This window comes from Rutidosis leptorrhynchoides, chromosome 7, assembly GCF_046630445.1.
Source record: "Rutidosis leptorrhynchoides isolate AG116_Rl617_1_P2 chromosome 7, CSIRO_AGI_Rlap_v1, whole genome shotgun sequence".
Lineage (NCBI taxonomy): Eukaryota > Viridiplantae > Streptophyta > Magnoliopsida > Asterales > Asteraceae > Rutidosis > Rutidosis leptorrhynchoides.
The window spans coordinates 162379832-162391112 of NC_092339.1; the positions used below are offsets into that span (position 1 = coordinate 162379832).

General features: G+C 32.2%; 1 non-coding gene across 1 annotated transcript; it reads right to left on the reverse strand.

The window, feature by feature from the left end:
- Nucleotides 1-10751: 10751 nt before the first annotated feature.
- Nucleotides 10752-10858, reverse strand: LOC139860853 (small nucleolar RNA R71). The gene has a single exon (XR_011763471.1). It is a non-coding gene; the product is annotated as a small nucleolar RNA R71 (small nucleolar RNA).
- Between the last annotated feature and the right edge of the window lie 423 nt (nucleotides 10859-11281).

Genomic DNA, 11281 nt, shown 5'->3' on the forward strand with positions numbered 1-11281 from the left:
TTGATAAATTGCGAAGAAATTCAGAATAAGCAAGTGGAAAATTTGTTATTTTGGTCTATGGTATATATAGGGGATGCAAATGTAATACTTGGTTGTGTTGTTTGTTCGTTGAGATAATTCAAAAGGTAACATTTTAGATAATGAATAACAACGGTAACTTCGTTTGTTGTAACGGTAACAAAGATAGAGCGTAAATGTCTCAATGCGAGTAATGGTTATGACAACAAGTCTAAAAAGGATTTTTCACACGTCTAATTGTGCCGAAATGTAGTAATGATAGTAAAACACCCTCATTGATCATATACATAGCATTGTATATGTATATTTTATTTGATAAAGGCTAAAAGCAGAATTACGCGAATTATAATCCAAAGTTATGCAATATCCGCTGAAAATAAGCACAGCAGTTATGTTTTCGCATTAACAAAAGACTGCGGTTTAATCCGCTAAGTTTCCGCGGATAGTTAAGCAATCCGCAAACCGCGGATATTTCGAATACTATAAATAGAGAGCATGGCCTCTCATTTATAGGTTGTTGATTCTCTGCCATTAGCCCAAGCCTTTGTGATTTCCACTTGTGATCGTGCCCAAGGGATTTTTACATCGCGCTAAGGTGAATCATGCTAATTGACAATCAAGACCGGGTCGGGGTGGTTGATCACTTGATTGCTAAAGTGAAAGACGATCATCGGGGCCCAAAATAATCGTCAAACATCCCATCCTCCATCTTATTATTACACTCAATTCGTAATTAAGTAATTCATTAATTATGGATTGATCACTCATGATCATGATCATATATATTATATTTGAAGCATTATGTACAACCTTAAGATAAAACACCCACCTGATCATATTGTACAAATTTTAAAATAAATTGTACAATCTTCTATAAAACACTCAATGAACAAATGTACAAATTTTAAGGCATATTGTACAGCTTTCATATAATAATTATATTTTAATTTAAAAAAAATTCAAAAGCCATTTGTTATTAATAATAATTATTATTAAAAAATATAAATACTCAATTTTAAGCAAACTTTATTTTTATTATTATTATTATTATTATTATTATTATTATTATTATTATTATTATTATTATTATTATTATTATAATTATTATTATTATAATATTAATATTCAAATATGGATTCTCTTTACGGGATTAATTAAGTAACATATGTATGCGAAAATACATGTCTCTATATACTTGTAAAAACAGACAATTTACTTAGTCAGAATACGTGATTTTACGGGTCATTAAACTAAACGACTTTAACATTTATATTCACTTAATTTCTAAAACATATTATTAAACTATTTCGTTTAATTAAACCCATGATTCTACGGGTCATTTCACTAGTTATAACTATTTAGTTTATTTGGTTTATCCTGTTTTACAATTTCAAAATTAATATACGAATTTGGGATTTGTCTATCCAATCCAATAAATAAATCAAATTATTCATAAAATCCGAATAGTGAACACCCCTAACATATTTAATTTAGTTAGTACAGTATCTCATAGCAGCCATATAAATTTTGCATAGAAAAAACTCTATAAAAGTAGTTTTCTTATCAAAATGATAGGCCTCAAGTTTATGTTTCGCTTTAAGAGTTTATTTCTCGCTTTAGGTCTCTTTAGGTATCGTTGGCCCTTGAGCCTCTTTATTTTAACTTTATTCTTTTATTTTGAATCAAGTAGCTAAGGTATATGGTACAGAGTAGTAATTAAAAAAAATATATGGTAGTAATTAAAGAACACTTGAGAAATTAAATTCACCAACACTATTCAAATATAAATGTCTGGCAAACTGAGATCTCCCAAACTAATTTTATCCACTTGAAATTCGTGCCGAGATGAGAGGAACTGTTAAATCTACATTTTTTTGTCAATCAACGGAAGATTATTACTTGTATTTTGTTTCAAGCATGGTGATTTGATTTGTTAGCTCAAATTATGGGATGAGATCAACTTGAAATACTTTCAATTCAAGTTAGATTCTCACTCTAAGTGAAAGTTTTTAACTTTTGATGGTACTGTCAATATTAATACGATTTGGTAAGGTCTCGGGGGTTTTTCCAACCTTTGATGTTACTGCCAACATCGTCGCGAATCGGGTTTCTTCTTAAAGTGTGTGTGGGTGACATATGATCACGAAGGTAGTTAAGTTTACGATATCGCCGTTCGAAAAAAAAATTCGAATATTAGTTATGTTGCCTGAAAACTAAGATAATGAAATTATTTTTTTCCTATTTATATATAAAACTTAATACAAATATTTAGACATGTTAGATATATCTCGACAAGCCAAAAAGGAAAAAAACTAAAGGCACCATGCATATGTGTATTTAAACTTTAGTTGAAATCCTAAATAATTTTCTTTGTTGATTTAGGGGTTGTTTGGGGACCAGTACCTATTGTTTTCACACTTTTACCATTTATTTAATAATAAACAAAAGTATGATTAACTAATTTCAGTATTAGATAACATTATAATAAAGCAAATGGAATAAAATTAGCAGCCAGTTGGGGAGGTTACTTTAAAATTTTTGGAAAAGAATAGTTAACATTTGCTGTCACACACCTCTTTCTCTTCTACTGTTGTAAGAAAACTTCAATTGTGTCATCAATTATTCAAAAGTTGACACGTCATAATCTAGCCCCTTAAATCAAAAAAGCTTTTTTGATCTTCAACATACATTACTTTGATTAGTCTGTCACAAAGTTGGATAAAATCATCAAAATTTGAAAATTTGATACGTTAACCTGGATCGAATTGATCAGAGTTAACAATCGAATGACTTGAATACTTTAATTGAAGAAAAAGCTATGAAGTACAATCGACATTTTATTGAAATTGACAGAATATTTCAGAGAAGTGAATTGAGTTCAGTTGTAAAATTGAATGACGAATTATTACATCGAATTGGTTATTTAACTAGTAACTAACAACTAACAACTAATCTGTTGTAACAGATATATAACTCCATTATTCCGTTGCTCGATAACTAGCTAATTGAATAAGATGAGCTGAGTGGTGTCATGTGAGTAGCACACTTTCCCCAATTAGCTTGCCACGTGAGCTGCACATGTCAAATTTAAACATAACGTATCAATACCCTGATCTTCAAAGGATTCTTGACCTCAGGAATCACCTGCAAACACATCGAACTCTGGAAATCGTAACATCAATTCTTCTAAGGGTTCCCAAGTCCAATATTTAATTGAACCATGCTACCATTGAATCAACCCATACACAACAGCCCAATTACCTTGTCTAAGCATTTTTGTGTCCAAATTTTGAATGAAACATTAGCAAGCAACCCTTGATCATTGACCTGTGCATAGTACCGTGAACTATAGGAATAAGACCCTTATGCTCTTTGAGTTAAGAGACATGAAACACTGGGTGAATTTAAGCACCCTCTGGCAATTGCAACTTATAGGCCACTAACCTCGTGTAATCTTTACTTATAGAAACTAGTTAGAAAACCTAAATGGATTATATTTTGTATTTTGGTATATATATCCCCTAACCTCGTGTAATTTTTTTTATTTGGGTTCCCAGAGGAAACTTCTCTACGACAATCACATTGAGTCCCCACTAGCGAGTAAAACCTGTTTTAATTCAAGAATTGATATGTAAAACTGAAATAATTGATCATTTGTATTGATTGACCATATTGATACAAGCTGAATTAAGTTCTTACAATTTACAAGTGTTCTTATATAAACTAAACATTGCAACAGCTATTTCTACACTTGGTATGGCTCCATTTAACTTTTGGAACCACCAAAACAAATAAGGGAAAGTGCTTCATAGTATCTTGCCTTTTAGCCGTTTGCTTGTTTTGATTTGCCAGACATATGAACTTCTATTTGAGGAAATGATGAAGGACTTTATCTTCTGATCCCAAAGTCAACCTACCATAAAAGGTAAGTTGACTAATCTGTTTCTGCATTCTAACACTCCCCCTCAAGTTGAATAGTGGGATTTTCAAAATTCAACTTGCTGAGAACTTCGCTGAAGAGTCTCCCGTTGACTGATTTGGTGAGGATGTCAGCTAACTGATCTTCGGATCTGATTGATGGAAGGGAAATGATTTCATCATCTAATTTTTGTCTAATAAAATGTCGATCAACTTCCACATGTTTGGTTCGGTCATGTTGAACTGGATTTTCTGATATGGCAATGGCTGCTTCGTTATCACATAATATTTGAATGCTATCTTCTGGTGGAAATCCGATCTCTGTTAGTAGTTTTCGGGTCCATAATGCTTCTACAACTCCTTTGGCTATCCCTCTAAATTCTGATTCTGCACTTGATAGAGAAACAACTTTTTGTTTCTTGCTTTTCCATGCAACTAAGTTACCTCCTACTATTGTAAAGAAGCCGGACGTTGATCTTCTATCTCCTTTTTCACCAGTCCAGCTTGCATCTGTATAAATCTTTGTTTCGAGGTGCCCATTCTTCTTGAAAACAACTCCATGGCTAGCTTTTTTCTTCAAGTATCTGATGATTCTCATTACAGCTTCCATATGATGAACTTGTGGTTGATGCATGAATTGACTCACAACTCCCACTGCGTGTGCTATATCTGGTCGAGTGTGAGCAAGGTAAATGAGTTTTCCCACCATCCGTTGATATTGCCCTTTATCAGCAAGATCAGCTTCATCTTCCATATATAGATTTTATTTTGGAATCATAGGGGTATCAGCAGGTTTGCAGTCAATCATACCTGTCTCTGCAAGAAAGTCAAGAATATACATCTTTTGACAAATAAATATTCCCTGTTGGGATCTTAACACTTCAATTCCCAAGAAGTATTTGAGTCCGCCTAAGTCTTTCATTTCAAATTCTTTAAATAAGTTTATTTTTAAATTAGAAATTTCCTTTTTATCATTTCCTGTGATTATCATTTCATCAACATAAATGATTAAGCATGTAATTAAGTTTCCTTTTTGTTTTAAAAAAAGAGTGTGATCCGAATTACTTTGTTTGAAATCGTGTTTTTTCATAAATAATGTAAATTTACCAAACCAAGCCCTTGGAGATTGTTTTAGCCCATATAAAGATTTTTTAAGTCAACAAACTTCCCTATCATTGAAGTTTCTGGCAAATTCTGGTGGAGCATCCATATAAACCTCTTCTTTTAATTCACCATGAAGAAAAGCATTCTTCACATCAAATTGGTGAAGTGGCCCGTCTTCATTTGCAGCAATAGAGAAGAGAACTCTAATAGTATCAATCTTTGCAATCGGGGAAAAAGTCTCAGAGTAATCTATCCCATAGGTTTGAGTGTAACCTTTGGCAACTAAACGTGCTTTATATCGTTCAATGGTGCCATCTGGTTTGCGTTTTATTGTAAATACCCACCGGCATCCTACGGGCTTTTTACCTTGAGGTATAACACATTTTTCCCATGTGTCACTTTTTTTGAGTGCTTCCATTTCTTCTTCCATGGCATTTCTCCATTTTTCAGATTTCATTGCTTGATCAACTGTAGCTGGAATTTCTTCAGAGTATAAAGCATAATTGAATTTATGTGCTTCATTTGATAGATTCTCGTGTGCAATATTAGCAATTGGGTATCTGGATCTTTGAGCTTCTTTTTCTGGAGAGTATCTCTTTGGTGGTACTACTCTGTTGGATCTTTGTGGTAGAACATATCTTTTTGTGGTTTCAGCAGAAGTGGAATTGTTGTCAAGTTGTATATCTTGAGTTTGACTGTTTTGTTCCTCTTGAACCTCGTTACTCGAGGAGACTTCATTTGGTTCAATTTTAGGTGATTCGGGATAAGAATTTGGTCATTCGGGATTAAGATTTGGTGATTCGGGATTACGATTTGGTGATTCGGGATTAGGATTTGGTGTTGATGTTTGAATGTAACCAGGTTTATGTATCCAGGTTATCCAACTGAGAGTGTCATTATCCTCTTTCTCCCCCTCATTCGTGAGTTGGGTATCATAAAAATATTCGATTTCGACAAAGTCACAGTTCATTGTAGTAAATACATGACGTCTTTTTGGACTATAGCACCGATATCCTTTTTGGTTTATTCCATAGCCAACCATGACACATTTTTCCGCACAAGGATCAAGTTTGGTACGCTCATGTTTTGAAATATGGACAAAGACCGAGCACCCAAATATTCGAGGTTCAATGGTAAATGAAGTCGGAAGGTTATGGAATTGGGAAAGGGTATCTTTAGGGGTTTTTGTGCCCAAAACTTTAGTAGGTAAACGGTTGATAAGATAGGTAGCGGAAGCAAGAGCTTCGGGCCAAAAACTCTTCGAAACTTTAGATTCAATTAATAAAGCTCTTGTCATTTCTAAGAGTAGTCGATTTTTTCGTTCGGCTACTCCATTTTGTTCGGGAGTGTGAGCGCAAGATGTTTGGTGAATAATCCCATTTTCTTCGCAAAAGTGTTTCATTGAAGTATTGAAAAATTTACCCCCATTATCGGATCTCAAAATTTGTATATTTTTGTTAAATTGAGTTTTTATCATTTTATAAAAATGGGAAAACTTTTCAAACACTTCAGATTTGTGAGTCAAAAAATAAATCCAAGTCATGCGTGAATGGTCATCAATAAATATGACAAAGTATCGGAAGTTTTCCCCCGTGCAGGACCCCATACATCCGAATGGATTAAAGCAAAAGGTACATCTTTCCTTGTATTACTAGGTTTAAAAGTACTTCGGTGGCTTTTAGCCAAAATGCAAGTTTCACAATTTAAAGTAACATTTGATGGAAAAAGAGTTGGAAATAACGCATGTAAGTATCCGGCAGATGGGTGACCCAACCTTCTATGCCATAACCAAGCTTCCCTCGTAGGTGTTCTGATAGTGCTCCAAATGAACATTTATTTAGTAGCAATATCCTTCCAATATGTAAAGTTTTCAGTTGTAATTGTTCTATTTTCAAGTAATATTCGTTTATATTAAGTAAGTGCGAAGACAAAAGGCGAAAACAAAGATTCGAAGACAAAACCGTCCAAAAAGCTCAAATGTACAAGATACAATCCAAGTGGTTCAATTTATTGATGAGAAACGTCTAAAAATGACAAGAGTACAAGTTGTGAAACGCAAAGTACAAGATATTAAATTGTACGAAAGGACGTTCGAAAATCCGGAACCGGGATTTGAGCCAACTATCAACGCCCGACGCAATGGACCAAAAATTATGAGTCAACTATACACAAGAATAAAATATAATATATAAATAATTATATAAATTATTTATATATTATATATATTTAATAAATATGTCGACAAATAAAAATCCAAAAATGGTGAGCTGGATCTGCGAAACTCCGCGATAGCGGAGCTGTAAAGGGTAAAATCTAAGCGATAGCGGAGCAGCCAAAATCAGAAAAGGCCTATAAAAGCTCGAGCAGTCTGCACTCTTTACGTACCCATTCTATCTATCTATCTCAGTTTATATTTATATTTATATTTTATAATTATAATTTTAATTTTAAGTTAATAATAATAAGGTTATTGTAAGAATGTTTTACGGGTTTTAAGTCGGAACTCTGTCCGTGTAACGCTACGCGATAAATAATCACTGTAAGCTATGTTTAAATTATTTAAATTAATGTCTCGTAACTAAGTTATTATTATGCTTATTTGAGCCGAAGTAATCGTGATGTTAGACTAAAAATTAAGATTGGGTTATTAAATTTTGTACCATAATTAGGGTATGGACAAAAGACCGACACTTGTGGACATTGGACCATGAACCATTAATAGATGGGGGGTATTGTCTAATTGAATGAAAATTCTTTGGAGCTTGTCGAACCTATCTTCAAATTAGTTAATCTAATAATTATTAAATGATTATGCATGTCCTATTTAGTGACGTTTATACGACATCTTTAACAATCATTTAATTAATCAATTAGGTTGGGTAATTGATTATTCATTCTGATCAAGTGGATAAATTAATAATCATGGACTAATTAAAATAAGGGTGGATTACATACAAAGGTAATTGGTGTAATTGTTAACAAAGTATTAAGACCTTGGATTACACACAGTCGATAACCTGGTGAATCATTAAACAAAGTATTAAGACCATGTTACAGTTCGAATCCCTAATTAGTTGGAATATTTGACTTCGGAAATAAGGTTAATTTGACGATCATTTTATAATTATGACCGATGGACTATTGTGGACAAAAACCAGATAGGTATCAAATAAATCCAGGACAAAGGACAATTAACTCAAGATAATTAATTAAAATCAAAACGCCAAACATCATGATTACGGAAGTTTAAATAAGCATAATTGTTTTATTTTATTTCTCATCGTACTTTTATTTACTCGCAATTTTATTTATTGTCATTTAAATATTGTAATTTATTTTATGCACTTTAATTATTGTCATTTATCTTTACGCTTAAAATATAAAATCGACAAACCAGTCAATAAACGGTAAACCCCCTTTTATATATTATTAATATATATATATATATATATATATATATATATATATATATATATATATATATATATATATATATATATATATATATATATATATATATAAAATATATTTTGTACAAATATAATTGTTTAAAAATATAGTGTTAAACTTTACCAGCTCTCTGTGGAACAAACCGGACTTACTAAAAACTACACTACTGTACGATTAGGTACACTGCCTATAAGTGTTGTAGCAAGGTTTAGGTATATCCACTCTATAAATAAATAAAACTTGTGTAATTTGTAACGTATTTCGTAATAAAAATATAACTATTTCGTACCCCGCTCCAACATCATCAAGTTTTTGGCGCCGCTGCCAGGGAACTCGGTGAAAAACTATATTTTTGTAAAAATATATTTATTTAAGTTTTAAATATTAAAATTAAAAATATAAAAACAAAAAAAAAAGAAAATTTTTTTTATATATTTTTAAGATTTTGTCTATAAAATTAAAAAGTATTTTTATTTTTAGATTTTAAAATATAAGTTTATTTTAATAATATTTTCTTTATTTATTTTGTAAAAAAAAAAAACACGCGAACTGGGCCAAAATTCGAAGCCCAAATCAGTTTTTAATTAAAATTTAGAATCGGGCCGAGTCTGTTTTAAGCCCAAATCCGAACCCAGTACTGTATTATTCCGCGATCGTGGAGCTTTCCTGTGTAATTCCTACGCGATCGCGTAGGTGCTTCTGACAGGTCTGGTCCCTGCATTAATTACGGGATTAGGGTTTTAATTTAATAATTATAATTATATTTAGGGTTTTAATTATTTAATTAGTTTTTAATTTTAGTTTTAATATATAGTTTGTAATATTAAGTTATTATTAATTATATAAATTAATATCTTTTATAAAATAATAATATAAAATTAATATTTTATAAAAATAAGTAATTTTGTCATTTTTTATATCTTTTTATAAATTGTATATTTTAAACGTTTAATTCATAATTTGTATATTTTTCGTTCGTAATTAGTTTTAAGACTAGTATTTGCCGTAGTTATTTTTATATTTCTAGATTTTTAAGTTTGCCGTAAAAATCCCTTAAGTGCTTTTTCTTTATATTAAGATTTAGGTGCTTTAGAATTTTGCGACGCCGTTTATATATTTTAGTGCCTTTTAAGTTATTGCCGTTTTGGATATAGAATTCCTTTTAAGTGTTAATACCTTTAAGCGCAACTTTTTATATATAATTTTTAGACTTTTAAGTTTCGACATTTTTCTTTCTTATTTTTATTTTTTCGACGTTTTTCGACGCGCATTCTTTTTCTTTCTTATTTCTCGACGCTCTAGTTTTTAGGACATAGAATTTTTCTATTCCTTCTCTAAAATTTCAAAACGAAAAATTATTTTAAGCGGTTAAATTGATAGACATCAAAAATTTTCTGGTTCGTAGTAATAGTTGGATTTGTTAGTGGCGAGTCGTGGGCTTCCGATTTAAAGGGTCCTGGCTACCTGCTTCATCTATTGACTATTCGAAACGTGGGTAAAATCAGAAAAGTCTATTAATTTAATAACTTATATAATTTTTATATTTATAACTAATAGGATATTCAGTGAATGCACCGAGCAAAACGTTCACCACTTTTCGTACGTTCACCACCTGTAACTCGATCAAGACATCTAGCCAATATTGTCGCCGTTGATTTTTCTTTAGAATCGTCATCTAGTCGACCAAGTAATCCAACTCAAATTTCCGATAATCCAATTTTTGAACCAAATCTCACAATTGAGAATCCGGAGGGACAATTCATAGATCCTGATCCACTAATCATTCCTCCTGAACCACAAATCATACAATCTGAGATTGTCGAGGAAGAACCATTAAATCAGAATCCTCTAGTGATTCGAATTCAACAAATTCAAAAATGGAAATAACGGAACCTCAAAGTATGGAAGACCGAATGAGAGCCATACGCACGGGCCAAGGTCACGCCATTATTCAGCCAAATGTTAGAGCATCAGATTTTGAAATTAAAGGACAAATCCTACACATGATCACCAATCAGTGCCAATTTGGTGGTACAACAAAAGAAGATCCAAACGAACATCTTCGAACTTTTAATAGGATTTGTAATCTATTTAAAATTCGAGAAGTTAAGGATGAAACTATTTATCTTATGTTGTTCCCATGGACTTTAAAAGGAGAAGCCAAAGATTGGTTAGAATCATTACCTGAAGGAGCGATTGATACATGGGATGTTTTAGTTGAGAAATTTCTTCAAAGATTCTTTCCGGCATCTAAAGCTGTGAGACTTCAAGGAGAAATTGCCACGTTCGTGCAAAAGCCAAATGAAACGTTATATGAGGCATGGACAAGATTCGGAAGGATGTTGAGAGGATGTCCTCAACATGGTTTAGATACTTTTCAAATAGTGCAAATCTTCTATAAAGGCGTCGACATCGCCACACGAAAAGACATCGACACAGCAGCTGGTGGTTCCATTATGAAGAAAACCGCAACCGAAGCTCACAAGATTATTGATAACACAGCATCCCACTCTCATGAGTGGCGTCAGGAAAAAGATATTTTTCATTCATCTAAAGCGGCTAGAGCCGATTCTAGCCATGACTTTGATTCCGTTTCCGCAAAAATAGATGCTTTCGAGAGACGAATGGAAAAGATGAATAAAGATATTCACTCAATACGAATCAGTTGTGAGCAATGCGGTGGACCACACTTAACGAAAGATTGTAATGTTGAGCAAACAATGGAACAACGTGAGAATGTTTCCTACATGAACCAATGGCCGGGAAATAATTATCAAAATAATTATCAACC